Below are 13,701 nucleotides of genomic sequence, written 5' to 3' on the forward strand. Positions count from 1 at the left end.
AAGGGTGGGTCAGCACAACAAACAAACTTCGACTAACCAAACGCCCACACCGACTCCACCTTGCATCCCATATATTTGTCAGATTTCCGTCCTGTGATAAACAAGACCTAAAGTCGTTATTGCCAACTACCAGTAGTTATACCACTGTTCAGGAAAAAGCCAAATTGCCTTCACAAGATGCACTCGTTTGCATAATTACTTAGTCATAACGGGAGACCCACCTGGAACCCAGCTTAATCTGTCATCAAAAACTTGAAGATTGGGTCAGCACAAACAAACTTCGACTAACCAAACGCTCACACCGACTCCATCTTGCATGCCATATATTTGTCAGATTTCTATCCTGTGATAAACAAGACCTAAAGCCGTTATTGCCAGCCACCAGTAGTTATACCACTGTTCAGGAAAAAGCCAAATTGCCTTCACAAGATGCACTCGTTTGCATAATTACTTAGTCATAACGGGAGACCCACCTGGAACCCAGCTTAATCTCGCTTTTACGATGTTTTCAACCAACTGAAGTTACTGCATCAGACAGCGTCATGTTTTAGTTGGTATGATATTCGAAATATCGTGATACATTTCATAGGCGTAGTACACTGCTCATAAGGTGATTGAGAACATTTCGACAGCCCGTGACCTGTTTAGCCCTTCTTAGGGCTCACTAAGCGGGCACAGTCCCCATTAATCTTATGTTCTACTTGAACCCAAATTGCACGAAATATAACTTATACACTCATGTGCACACCAGTTTGGTTTTGACGAGAGACTCGCTTGAAACCCAGCTAAATAGCACAAACGAGAGATTCAGATGGGTTCTGTCTAAGTCTCCCATGAAATCCCAGCTGGTATGCAAATGAGCGAACTTCGGCAATTTTGTGCAATTTGGATTCAAGTAGAACATAGGATTGACGGGGACTGTGCCTACCTGGTGAGTCCTAAGTAGGGCTAAACCGATCATGGGCTATCGAAATGTTTTCAACAGCCTTGTGAGTAATTCATTACATCTATATATATTACCATAATTTTGTTACACTATTGTTGCCTATTTTGTTTTATGCAAGTAACTCGAACCTCATTTACTCACTTATTTTGGTCACATCCACTGATGTTATACTCGACATTTTCTATCCTCAGGCGGGGCACGTGAATCCCCAAGGGAGTGTGCTTTCAGAACCCGCGCGATTCTTTCCGAGCGTCAACTTTGGGGGAAAAAGCGACGCATCCGTCATTCAACTGCTAGAACTTATACACCTAACGGCAGCGATGCATCAGTGTCGAACACTGATATTACGCTCTCGATGATAGTGATGCCCAACAAATCTGTTCCCAATGCCCACTGCTCTGTGGCAAATCCTCCGCAAGCATTCTGTCGCGTGGAGATAGCTTTTTTCTGAAACCTCATATGATAGCCAGCTAAGCTCAGGTGAAGAAAAATGGCTCTTAACAAGGAATGCACAACCGAAAATGCCTTGCACCCGGCCCCATGTGAGACCATCTTGAGACTGTGGAATAAAACGTAACCAAAATGGGGGAGTAAGATAAAGGAATTAGTCTTAAATCAGTCAGCAGGTTTTATTTATTGTCCAGGAGGCGTAGCAAAACAGCTGGAACAGCTGGTCGAAAAACTTTCCGTTGTTGTTGGCCTTTCCATCAGTGATTGCCTTCATGTACCCTTGAGGCGGTGTTGCGTAACACAGAAATGCTTGACCATACACGCGGACATGCTTTCTTCATGTTTTTATCCACAATATGAATTCTCCGCTCTCTCAGTGGAGCTAACTCGTAAGGATTCCGGCCTCTGACCACCTCGAGAGTATTTCCGATTACAGTGTTCACCGATTTTAATCGGTTAGTATCCGTAAGCTGCTCGCTCAGACTTTTCAACATATTGAGTTGGATATAAACTGTCTTTTACCTGTCCCAGTTACTCAAAAATTCCTCGTTCTCGTGCACACACAATACACAGTCTTTCCTCAGCTGCTATTTGCATTTTCGTCTACAGCCAAAGACCACAAATATTTGTAGCCACCTTTTCTCCAAAAAAGACCTCTACTGGTTTCTTTTCTGAAACTGGTTCTGAATGAAATTCATAACTCACTCGCAAGGTTTTCGCTACCAATCTCAACTATTTTGGTACATACACAGGAGCTTTTCCTTGTGGCCTGCATGCTTTCTATAACCATAGTTCAGCATGCCTTCAAACTATTAATGAGAAGGAGTGAGTTTGACTTCATTTAATCAAGAGTTTTTTCGAACACAGGCTGAACAGTGTCGGCGCCACCACTACTGAATTACAGGTATTCTAGATTCGCCTCGTTCACTCCAACACAGAAGAAGAAGGTCCAAACCTATTTTAAAATGCAGTTAAGAAACTTTTTCATAGAAGAAACCAGAAAGAACAGTGTAATCGAAAAACCTGAACACCCAACTGAAATTTGTGCATTCAAGATCTGTTCCTGTCATCGGCCCTCTAGCCCACGCTTCTCTAGTCAGCAGCACGTTGTCTGATCAACCAGTGATGTCGGGGAATCATAACAGCATTAACCTTTGTGTAGATGGTGGTTGTTCACCCATATCTCCATGGTTTTTGCAGCAGCCCGACCAGACTCATCAATTAATAGTTTCTTGCGCTTTCCTTGGCACCTCCACGGTAAAAAGGTACTACTACGGCTTGCCTCGTGCCCGGAGTACTAGATTTGTCTCCATTAGACGGTTACATGGATTTAAAGGCGATACGTATGTTATCTAAGCTATATTTTGGAGTATTATTGGTTTCTTATAACCGCTAATTAACGCAACAATAATACACCTTTGCACATACAAATCAAAACAGCCAGTTGTTCACTGTCAGTCTGTCACCAACAGAAATCTCGGACCCAGGTTACACCATATATGGGCCAGTTGGAGACCCCCGACGACGATCAACCCATCGACATTCATAAAAATAGGCCATTCGTCATAACGTCACTTATGTAACAGTGTACTCTCTTGGGTTCTGTTCTAGCCCGTACAGTCGGTTTGGCTCAATCTATCTTCGGTGTCCACTTTAGTGATTATGATGCTATATTTTGAGTATTATTGGTTTCTTATAACCGCTAATTAACGCAACAATAATACACCTTTGCACATACAAATCAAAACAGCCAGTTGTTCACTGTCAGTCTGTCACCAACAGAAATCTCGGACCCAGGTTACACCATATATGGGCCAGTTGGAGACCCCCGACGACGATCAACCCATCGACATTCATAAAAATAGGCCATTCGTCATAACGTCACTTATGTAACAGTGTACTCTCTTGGGTTCTGTTCTAGCCCGTACAGTCGGTTTGGCTCAATCTATCTTCGGTGTCCACTTTAGTGATTATGATGAGGAAGATGATCATTTGTTAAGCTTAATTTCCACCATCCGTCGCTTTTGTTTGATACGTGTCTAAGCCTCCCAAATTATCAGCTTTTGTTCTTACGAGTACAAGAAGTTGCTGAAGTGCTCCCACTTGTGCCATAAAAAATCAGGATCCTATTGCTAACTGAGTACCAGTGTATAATCTTTCAAGTCTCAGTGACTCTTCATTAGTGCTGGCGGAAAACAAGGTGTACACCATACTTCTTTACGGGTTGAAAGCACATTTCGAACGCATGAGAATACTCATTCACGAGAATAAGTCAAAAATTCCGATTGGATTAAGTCTGGTTCTTCTCACATTGCTATTTTTATGTACAGTTATCCTTCCAGTTCGTAACTAACCTCTGAAGTTTCACCAGTGTTAGTTTTTCTTAACTTGACACCATGCCCAATTGCAGACAGTGAGTGAAGGAAAGAAGGAATAAGATGGTAAGCGCCATTCAGCTGTTCAGCTGTAGCATCCTTTCGGTTCCTAACTGTCATTTGACCCGAAGGTTGTACTGAAAAGTTGCTGGGATACTGCCAGGTTGCCTAAGCCTAGACAGGGGGGTCAAGAGGCAGAGGTCGGGTTCGAACCACGGACCTTTTGGTCAGTACATTCGATCTCCAACCACTTGGGTCATCTCGACTCCGATAATGCGTATTGGCAAATTGCTGTTCCAAGTTTTGAGAGCTTGTTGGAATTTCTCAGCCGCGGACTCCTTATACAAATCAGCCAGCGCATTGCTTCCTTGTCCTTTTCGGAAGTAAAATTATTGGAATTCTTCAATCCCGTGTATTCTATCTCGTACTTGTGTACCCCGCCAGGGCCTATACGTTCAGGTAAAACTGTGGACACGCCGTTGGTTTCTTTTTTACCTCAAAATGTGTTTTAACTAAAATCAGTTATTCGGTACTCGGACGTACACATAGGCATCTAAAAATGCGTGATTTACGATCATGAATCACCAAGGTTGATGTTGTGCGATTTTTTGCGGCTAATAAAATTCGGAGTTAGTGCTTTGTAGATAATTGATGGATGCATAGACATACTCATCAACTATGACGGAATTCTTTACTCAAAACACAAATAAACACCAGGGGGTGAAGAAAAAATGCCTACTTCTTCTGGAAACTAGGACCGCGTGACGCATAGGCTCCATGTTAAATTGATTTCACTCCCAAACCAACATCAAATAATGCATCCTAGATTGCTAGCAAATATGGCCGGCTGCTGACCAGAAACCGGTCAAATCCCTGGTTAGAATCAAAGTAAAGTCTTGACTCAGGACAGGCAGGATGGCAGTGCACGTTGTGGCGAAGCGCGTTACATCATCCCCGCTTTGAGGCGCACAACGTTCCCGCATCAAAGGTCTGCTGAGCCACTAACTGACGTGGCAGGTATTTGCCACGTTAAATTCCTTCGGCACTCCAGTGATGGTCAAGAATGGATGCCGGAGACGTCCATCTGGATAAAAGGCAATTTCTTTTAGATGTTCAGAAGTTTTCTCAAAACACGTTTCATGCCGATGATCTAAAGATTATATTGACACATCGATTTCAATGACGGTGATCATGCAGCACCAACTAGCTATAGGCCTTCAATCTCGTGAGAATACCATGAAAAACGACGGAACCTGCCTCTCATTGTAGTTTCAGTGGCTTATCCAGCCGATAGAGCGTTTCAGGTCCAGGATCAGGTAAAATTTGGTTGGGGCAGGACACACCTGGGCTTTTGTCAGCTTATCGTCGTGAGCACGCCTGACCATAGCTATCCGTTGAGGTAAATTGTTCTCAGAATTCGAGGGCTCTCTAGGTTTTGGTTGAGACCTCCGAGTTTCTAAACCGTACCAAGAGTGTTTTTCTGGTGCACTTTTGAAAACTGAGACGGTGTGACTGCACCCGCCGTTCATTTGTTTCCACACCGGAGCGCAAAACCGAAGGCTTGTGCGCCGCAACGGTGACTACTCCAGTTTGAAGAGGACACTCTTGCTGCTTCGTTTTTTTAGACTTCAAGACTCGTTTTTAGCTTGGGGTGCAGCCTTTTATGGAAAGCGCTGAAGATAAAAATCAGATTCAGACACACTCCCTATACTCAGGGTTGTAAAGGTTCATACACAAAAATAGGCTATTGGAGATGAGGCTATGTAGTTCTCGTATCATCCCCGTTGATAACTTCTGTAATGTGCCTTAGCTATAGACTCTCCATTTTAAGCGCAGAAAAGAACGTTGAAGCGCCATAAGTCAGAACCTGCATTACGAAAGTTCAAAACATTCTGGGCACAGTATAAGTTGTCCAGTATGTAGCGCTACATCTCAGCGCCCAAAACACACGGTAACCTTTCGCGATCAGACACGTGATATGGTCATGAGCTTTCACATCTTCAGAGATCAAAACTCCGAAACCTTGGATCGTAATCTGTGTACCTGGAGTCTATCAAATATGCAGATCTATTGGGTCTTGAAGGTGGCAGCTACAACCACTGCACGATAATTCGCGATTTTTACAGGTACTTATGATAATGGTAATGAATCTTAGTACTTGTTTCGGTTAAATTTAAAACGGCATAGTCTCCAGATGTAACTAGAGTTGGAGGGTGTTCGTAGAAGCGAAAACTTAAGGTCAAAACTTGTAATCACTTGCAAGCATCAGGCATGGTTAGCTAAATAACGGGAGTATCTTATTAATGTGCAGAATAAATGGCATCTGACCGAGAACCTCTTCTGTGTGACTCCACTTCGCAGTATAACTGATAGTAAATTAAATTCGTTTATCTTCACGTTGAAGCACCTCCTTCCACGAGAATCCGTAAATCAGGTCATCAAAACCACTGAATAGTTTCACTTTGAAACCAAGCGGCGAAGTAATACGTTTCAGAAAATTTTGTTCTAAACGCTGTAATAAGGCCTACTATTCTTGTTTATCGTACTAAGCAGCATACATATCGGAAGCTCTGGTGAAAGAGAATGCGGGAGTGCTAACATGGTTGTCCCCCTCAACAGTTTTACTTATCTAGTCAGTGGCTCTTGGTAGCCTGTACGACAGTCAAAGGCGACAACTGATGTCTTTATAAACTCCTCCCGATTCTCTGTAAGCACGTTATATTAAAGCTGCTTCACATCCATGGGTTTATCTTTAAAGAGGGAGTTGGATTTTTGGCTGGTTTTCTCGTTTGTACCGCAGTCAGTCACCGTCGTCTGCATTGGACGGTAAAGTAACCTGAGGTTGTAAATTACAGTCTAAAAATTGTGTTTCGAGGATGTTTGTGGCTTCTAGTTTTAGGATGACAGATTTCTTGCATATTGTATTTATTCACTATTTATGATCACTCCACTGACCGATAGAGGCAGTTTTAGGGTTACTGAGTGGTCCATGGTTTGAAAACGCGAGAAGTCCGCCGCACATTACTTGTGATCGTATACCGTTTTTGCGGACTATTTGTAATACGAAAAAGGACTGTATTTAGAATTTGTTGCGTGGTCATGTAAATTTTGCAAATTTTGATCCGCCAAAAAATCCAATATCTGTAATAAACTCGGCATCCCGTATTGGCCACTCAGATGAGGCATGACAAGACTTACATCCGATAGTCGCTGATCTGATCGACCTGGGACGATTCAGCTACCATCCGGCGTCTGTAAGTCTCTGCCTACCAGTACAAACCTATTTTTGTATGCACAATAGTGATCATCGGAAACCGTCAAACACGAAGTATGACTGGAACAAAGTCTTGAAAACGCTGTTGCAGTGCATATAAGCCAAATTAAGGTTCTATTTATCATTAAAATCCTTCGTGGCCTTTCATGAACTCCTCATAGGTCACAAAAATGAAGAATCAAAAAGTTGTGGTGATAGTGCTTGCTGCTGGCTACAGTGAACATAAACCAACATAAGGTTAAATGAATTTTTATTAAAATCCTACAGGAACTTCCATGAACAAGAATGAAAAATTGAAGGGTTGCGGTAATAGTGATATTCCTCGGCTTGAGGCGATCCTATCCAGTTTCCGGTATGAACAGAAGTGAAACCGGGTCGTCTGCTACGGTCACCTATTTTGGGTTGGGCACACTTTATTATACCATTGTGTTCGAGTTAGATCTGCTTAAGACAAAACTTACTTCTTCGAGGGGGGTTAGAAAATTACCGGCAAAACGCTCACACTACCGGTAATAATCCTTTTACGAACTCATGAGGTCCTTCAAAGGTATTGAAAGTGTGCGCCGTTGCTGTGGCCTCAGTAACTACGCACAGTCAACTAGTCCAAACTAAGCGGACACATTCTGGTTCCCGGACTAGAACAGGTTTATGCCTGTGAATTACCATTTGTTCGTGCCGATGTATCCAGCGTTCATCCAAGTTGCTAGATTGTTGTCTCCAGGGTACACTATTAACCCCCGATAGGACGGCTGCATTGAGTTGATTTAGTGGAAGTTCGCCAAATTTGTTGTTCTTCGTTAATTTCGTGAACTAGTTCTCTAAGAGTAGCGCGATCTGGCATGCGCACTATTGCACTAGGCAGTTCTGAAAAATGTTTCTCACCACAACTCAGCAATAGTGGAAATTCCTTAAAGGCCTCCGTAGGATGACAATTTCAAAAACTAAATTGAAGCGCTTTCTAGTACTTTTACAGACAACTACCAGGATTTCTGTTATTCCGCACACGAACGGGTTTCTGAGTGTTTCTTCTGGATACACGGCCTGAATGACACTGAGGGCGTGTCGTCCTATCGCTCGTCTTGGGGTGCGCAAAAGTCGACCAGAGGCTGGAGATATTCGAACTGTCCCTAAATGAATGAAGTTCAGAATGGAGCAACCTCTGAAAAATGCTTTGTTCGTTTGCAGTGCGTTCCATCTCAAATGCTGTGCAATGCCAAATGATTAGCGTTGGTGAACACCGCGGTTGCGCAGACCCATTTTTGGAGGTTTGCAACACTGACACCGATCACAAATGTGACAAAATAATAAGCAATAATACAAACCATGGGAGATAGTATAACCAAGGCCGGCGACATAAGATGCAAAAAGCAGGAGACACTTAACGCATCGGGTGAGCTAAAGGAGAGCGAGCCAGGTCAAGAATGTGGGGGTATATAAAAGCAGCTGGCACCATAGAAGTTCGTCCGGCTGGGGGAGCTCAGAATCGGACTCGTTTTTCAGAGAAATCCCGGGTGATTTCGTAACTAGTCAAACAATTTAAATTAATAAAGAATATGCCACATATGACACATCGGGTTCGGAAACAACAGGTAGTTTGTTGGAAGTATAAGGATATTTGTGTTTCGGTGGAGATTGCGTGCTGTAAGTGAAGACAATCTCTTCTGAAAGGCTGAGAACCTGTGTGCAGATGTTCCATCTTTATTAGGAATCATCAGCTGTGCGTTGTTCAAGAAACTCTGGATACTCCTGAACCCGCGACCTCCTGGGTTGTAGTTTGAACGCTTAACCGTTCGGCCACGAGCGGCTGATCAGCAGTGTGGTGAACCCACACCCAGACAGGATATAGCGCCGCTCATCTTCCAATCACGGGATCCACATCACGTGGGCACCCGCACTGACTGATTTCTCGGGCAACGACTTCTCAGATGGAAGTTTCACCCATCGAGTGAAGTTCATTCTTCCACTGAGCTACTTGTAGGTTGTTGGTAGTGTGGGGAGAATATCACGAGCAGGAGTATCACGGATGGCCTGATTAATAGACCACCAACCTCCATGCTCAATAACTTTTGCTGGTGAATCCGCCAAGCAGCTCGATTACAGCAGGCCAAGGAAAATAACTAACTGTACCTGTAAAATGCTAGGTTGCTGAGCGATTGCTTAGGGCAGACTACAGTTGACTTTCAATTCACGAGGCTCTCCGAAAGTGTCACTCGAGAGCTAAGGGGTCTTCAATGGGCGACAACACAGAACCGACCAAACATGAGTTCGGTAGTCTCCCAATGAACAATGGCTATGTTGACTCAGACCTTTAAAAGCAACAACGGTGGACTGAAGCTTTTGAATACGGTTAATTTTTCGGCTAGTCCTCAAACTTCAACAGCCACTGACCTTGTGGCCCACACCTTAGAGGAAAGGACAGATGGAAGCTCAAAACGGACCAACTTCTGAGGCAAATAACAGTCCGCCAAGCAGCTCGATTACAGCAGGCCAAGGAAAATAACTGGACTTACCTGTAAAATGCTAGGTTGCTGAGCGATTGCTTAGGGCAGACTACAGTTGACTTTCAATTCACGAGGCTCTCCGAAAGTGTCACTCGAGAGCTAAGGGGTCTTCAATGGGCGACAACACAGAACCGACCAAACATGAGTTCGGTAGTCTCCCAATGAACAATGGCTATGTTGACTCAGACCTTTAAAAGCAACAACGGTGGACTGAAGCTTTTGAATACGGTTAATTTTTCGGCTAGTCCTCAAACTTCAACAGCCACTGACCTTGTGGCCCACACCTTAGAGGAAAGGACAGATGGAAGCTCAAAACGGACCAACTTCTGAGGCAAATAACAGAGTTGAAATACATGCTTTGCTCATTAAACGCATCCGTGTGTAATTAATATCAAGGTAACATGATTAACCCAGGAAACACGGAACACCGAAGTCGCTGCAGGGTGTCGCGGAATCCACAGATGTGGTCACTCTGGCAATAGCTATGAAAGTGCCGCGTAAATGAAGCATCCGCAGCAATCCATATAGTCTAATGCTCTATGATGTGTTTTGTATTATTATTAGCTAGAGTCGCCTGCGGTATCGCGACTATCGTATGCGGCCATCGCAACTAGCGTCGGTGACAATAGTGGAGGAAGAACCTGGGTGGGATGGTCGCACCTTCGTGTTTTTCAATAGAGTTTTTTGAGCGAACAGGGCTGCAGCGAAAAGATGACGAATTCTGTGCATTCTGGAGCGCTCCTTTCAGATATAAGAGGTTCAGGAAATCGGAGTCGCTTTGAGTTGCCGAGGCTATGTGACGAATGACTCACTTAAATTCCCAGGATCAAAATGGACTTTGTGTAATAAAACTGGGAGAAAAGCCTTAAGTTGTTGTTTCATCTGAGCGCCACACATTTTTAGAGCGTAACAGCCATGAGGCCAGAGTTTGTCAGCACCTCCAGAAAAGCGCTATCCCAAACAAATGCAAGTCACGTCCAACAAAATAGAAACAACAGGTGTCAAAGTAACATGTGAGGATGAGTCTTTGCTGACGGCGAAATGCGTACAGGAAATTACCCGTGATTCCGTCAGCCACAAAGAAAGGCGAGAGCCAATCTCCAGCATTGGCAAACATGAATGACAGGATTTTTGTCATTGACCAGGATCCGGCTAGTTTATCTTCACAACTCTTCAGTGAAATACAATACGGCTAAGGAGCCTTTGATGTCCAAGCGGACAGCCTTGAGCGAGATTGCGTTCATGTTGGACCAATAGCAGTTTCACAGATGTGGAACTTTTGCCTCAGATCAAAACATGTTTAAGCCATTCGGACATGTGCTACTATTTCCTATAGTTGAAGCATTCCTGATACCTGTTTACTGCGAGCTATTTCAAACAAGTGTTACATACAGGCTCCACCGACTAATGGCCCGTCTTTCCAAATAAGCGGATTCAAATTCGGCTTACCAGTAGTGATATCTAAAACGATGTGAAAATTTTTCTATCCGTGTAAGGAAAGCTCCTTCTGGTTTGAATGGCCTGTAAAGTAATACAGGGCAGGCCGACTAATAGCCCACGAGGCCCGGTGTTTGACAAGAATAAAAATGCGTCTCATATGACGGTAAATGTCTCGAATGCTGATTCGCGCACGTAAGTTTCACTTGAGGTTTAACTGTGCTTCAAGGGCTTGGAACCAGCAACCCGCTGGATTTGACGTGGATGGTGAACCGGCGGTAAATTCTCGAAACAAAAGGTAGGGAGAAGCCATGAAGTGAACCAGGACGCCTCATAAGTACCGGCCATTTATTCGCCTCTGCTTGAATTACCCGATACTCGCGGACTGTAGGGTATGTAAGGCCTGGCGAATGTGATTACAAACATGTGGTTCAAAAACAGCTTATCGGACCAGGGCGACAAAAAGTCGGGAGCATAATCCTATGCGGCGATCGCAGGTCTGATATTCGATACACCGGACGAGATCCCGCAATGTCCTGAAGGCCAGGTACTACGGGGTCTCAAATTGCACATAAATCGCACAAGCGAAAACGAAACAAGGGCAATAAATCAAATTGCGGTTTCAGACTCTTGGAGTCAAAGTTCCCTGAACGCCCGAGAATTTCTATGCCGTGTGACCCATTAAAAATTGGTACTCTCAAACATTTCTCTGGCTAGTAGTGGTTATGAGAAGCGAATGACAGCCGGCTGACAATGTCCTGTTTGTGTTCGGGATTAGGTAAGCAAACTTTGGAGGAAACTTGGCCAGCGTCATTCGAGCCCCATGAATTCACTGCAAAAGTAAAGGTCTCAGAAATGATGCAGTTGTTGATACCGTCTGTTTCATGAATTAACCGTAAGGATGTATTTCCATGTCGCCTGGCGAGCTCGAACAACTCCAGTAGAAGATAGCCTGCCAAAAGTATGCTCCCGTTTCCAACCCCAAGTGACAGCCAATCCCCATATTTATTCCCCTTGACCAGGTGAACTGAAACCTCCTTGTTTTACTGAACTATTTTTATAACTCTTACGGACTTTGGTCGGACATTGTGATTTTGCGGTTGCTCGCCGTCGATATCTGTTTGGTTGTGACGATATCGATTTTGAGGCGTAGTGATCTGCGCTTTATCCTTAGGCTGGTAATTGTACCGCCTTATTTTTGTAACCCTACGGTATCTGCAGAGGAGAATCCGTTGAGGTTTGTTGAATATGTATATTATCATATTCGCAATAGTACCGTGATTCCAGAATTCGGATTTCTTGGTCGTTTTCCTGGATTGGCACGCGTTACTCAAACTCAGAAAGCAGATAGGCGTAACAGTCTTCAACGGACTCAGTATTCAACGGAGACTACGGAGGCAGTACTCAACGGTTCCAGTGCCCAACGGTCTACGGATGCAGTACTGAGCGACTTACGACCTCGGAGAAGATGGGGAAAGCCCCGTCAATGGAGTTCTATCTTCCGGGGGAATCGAGACAAGTCGGCCGTTCTGGCAATCCTTTAGCTATTGGTTCACCTCCTGGCTCTGGCTCATCTAAGCATAAAAAATTAGTTAGCTGCGTTATTGCGAGCGCAGATTAAGGCAGAGGAAATGGAGAAAGAATTGCAGCTTATGCGGGCGCGTAATGAGGTGCGTCTAGCGGAGTTAGAGCTGGATTCGGACGATGATTCCGTCGTTGACGTGTAGGTTGACCCGCAGGGTAAGGTAAAGGATTACGTAGCCGGGAGTGTAAGTAGCACACCCATATGTGAGGCACCAGCGGTTCAACCGACTTCTCGCGTGGTTAAGTCAGACCTACCTAGAGTAGACTTAGAGGCTTTCGACGGCAACCCAAGGTGCTATTGGAGATTTATTCAACAGTTCAAATACTACATAGAGGGTAGAGTGCAAGATAATGGACAGCGGATGCTACGTTTGATTCATTACTGCAGAGGTCCTGTGAAGGAAGCCGTGACTGAATGCGTAATGTTGTCTCCGAGGGTTGCTTACGGTAGAGCGAGGGATCTCTTTGGGAGAGAACATACGGTGGCCAGAGCCATACTGCACGATCTGTTCAAGAAATTGAAACCGTTGCATGACGATGCAGATTCACTGTCTCGTTTGTCGATAAATCTTGAAAACTATCACGTTGCTCTGAGTCAGATGAATCGTACTAGTGACATGAATTCGGTCTCGACCATAGAGCGCATTCTCCGCACATTATCGAAGGATTCTCGTTGAAACTGGGCAAGGTTGGCTGACTCTATGGACAACCTTGGAAAACAGATAGGTTTCTCTGACCTATGCAACTTTGTTGCTCAAGAGACCCGCATTGCTCGCAGCCGCTATGGTACGCATAGCATAGTCTTAGAACACCGTCGTCCTCAACCGCAGCATCATCGGGTAGGCAATGAAAGGCGCCATAATACATTTTCCGTTCAGAAGGGAACCGATGACCCGTGCCTTTTTTGCGACGAAAGACATGGACTGGCGCAATGTCGTAGGTTCACTGACTTGCCAATGCAAGCAAGATGGCGTGTGGTGAGGAGGAAGCGGTTATGTTTTGTATGTCTAAAACCAGGCCATGCCATTGACGAGTGCGATTCTCCTAAGAAGTGTGGTATAGAGAGCTGCTTGGGGTCTCCCCATCATCTGTTGCATGTAGTGCCAGATGCCAAAAAACCACACTGGTTGGTTT

The sequence above is a fragment of the Opisthorchis viverrini genome, assembly GCF_000715545.1.
Source record: "Opisthorchis viverrini unplaced genomic scaffold opera_v5_196, whole genome shotgun sequence".
Taxonomy (NCBI): Eukaryota; Metazoa; Platyhelminthes; class Trematoda; order Opisthorchiida; family Opisthorchiidae; genus Opisthorchis; species Opisthorchis viverrini.